Source organism: Oncorhynchus masou, unplaced genomic scaffold (genome assembly GCF_036934945.1).
Source record: "Oncorhynchus masou masou isolate Uvic2021 unplaced genomic scaffold, UVic_Omas_1.1 unplaced_scaffold_7533, whole genome shotgun sequence".
In the NCBI taxonomy this organism is placed as follows: Eukaryota; Metazoa; Chordata; class Actinopteri; order Salmoniformes; family Salmonidae; genus Oncorhynchus; species Oncorhynchus masou.
The window spans coordinates 1-1,768 of NW_027013997.1; the positions used below are offsets into that span (position 1 = coordinate 1).

At 45.6% G+C, this 1,768-nt stretch overlaps 1 long non-coding RNA gene across 1 annotated transcript; it reads right to left on the minus strand.

The window, feature by feature from the left end:
- Positions 1 to 16: 16 nt before the first annotated feature.
- LOC135537347 (uncharacterized) lies at positions 17 to 1,300 on the minus strand. The gene is made up of 3 exons (XR_010455195.1): positions 998 to 1,300; positions 813 to 872; positions 17 to 582 (listed from the first exon to the last, which is right to left on the minus strand). It is a non-coding gene; the product is annotated as an uncharacterized LOC135537347 (long non-coding RNA).
- Positions 1,301 to 1,768: the final 468 nt, after the last annotated feature.

Consider the following 1,768-nt stretch of genomic DNA (forward strand, 5'->3'; position numbering starts at 1 on the left):
TGGAAATGTACAAGATTAAAACATTGGATTGAATTTTAATTAATAACAAATCAGTTTACAGTTTAACCAGCTCAGCAGTATCATTATAATAATCATAGAGCCTAAACCCAGGATAGAGGGGCTGAGTGAATGTGGTCTGGACTCTGTGGAGGAGGGTCATTGTGTCAGAGACACTGTAGAAGGACAGAGTACCTGCCTTGTGATCCAGGTACACTCCTACTCTGGAGGACTGAGGGCCTGATACTTTAGTCACAACATTATTGTGTCTGAAACAATAACCACCTCTAGAGCACTTTAAACTCCAGGACTTGTTATTGTATCCAAATCCACCACCATTACCCTTCACTGTTCTGCTGATGTCTTTATATGAGACTGCTGTAGCAACACCACCAGTCCTCTCCACCTCCCAGTAACAGCGTCCAGACAGACCCTCTCTACACAGAACCTGCCACCAGTTGGTGAATCTGTCTGGATGGTCAGGATATGGTTGGACTTGGTCTGTACGTGTCACCTTTCTGTTCCCTTCAGACAGAGAGAGGAGTGTGTCTGCTGTGTTTGGGTCCAGTGTGAGCTGACAGGAATCTGGGAGAAGAGCAGAGACCAACGAGGGGAGTCAGAACAATAAGTTAAGTCAGATACTGTATCTCCCCTGTCTTTGATTAGAGCACAGCAGAGATCAAATCAGAGAAATATGAGGAGTCAGATAGAGACCCAGTCTTTGATTAGATCTACTATTGCTATATATTTCTAGAGGGATTGTTAGGAGTGTCAGTAAAAGAGACTGTTAGTTACTTCACAATAAAGAGACTCACATTGTAACAACTGTTCTCTGGTCTTGGGCTCTGGAGGCAGTACAACATCCACTATATTCACTACAGACACACAAACACATTGACAGAGAGAGGGAATGTTATCATCAGACCATATTCCACATGTATATGACTAGTAGGGAACTTTCAATGGTCTAAAGTTGATGTTCTTATTGTTTTCAACACACCTGTAGTGGAGATCTTGGTCCATTCTCCTTTAAGGAAGTCTTCTAGTTTCTCTCTCAGTTCAGACACAGTCTGACCCACATCTCCAAAGTACTGAAGAGGACGGACAACGATGCTGGGTAAGTCTGAAGATACACTGATACTGGAGAGAGACTGATACCTCTGGAGAGAGAGAGAGAGAGAGAGACTGATACCTCTGGAGAGAGAGAGAGAGAGAGAGAGACTGATACCTCTGGAGAGAGAGAGAGAGAGAGAGAGAGAGACTGATACCTCTAGAGAGAGAGAGAGAGAGAGAGAGAGAGAGAGAGAGAGAGAGAGAGAGACTGATACCTCTGGAGAGAGAGAGACTGATACCTCTGGAGAGAGAGAGAGAGAGACTGATACCTCTGAGAGAGAGAGAGAGAGACTGATACCTCTGGAGAGAGAGAGAGAGAGAGACTGATACCTCTGGAGAGAGAGAGAGAGACTGATACCTCTGGAGAGAGAGAGAGAGAGACTGATACCTCTGGAGAGAGACTGATACCTCTGGAGAGAGAGAGAGACTGATACCTCTGGAGAGAGAGAGAGAGAGAAAGAGACACACTGATACCTCTGGAGAGAGAGAGAGACTGATAACTCTGGAGAGAGAGAGAGAGGAGAGACTGATAACTCTGGAGAGAGAGAGAGACAGGGACAGAGAGAGGGAGAGAGGGATGACAGAGAGATAGAGAGAGGTTCCGGGTTGGAGCGAGCGGTCGCATCTACACTTCGGTCCGCAGGTAGTATAACCTTTC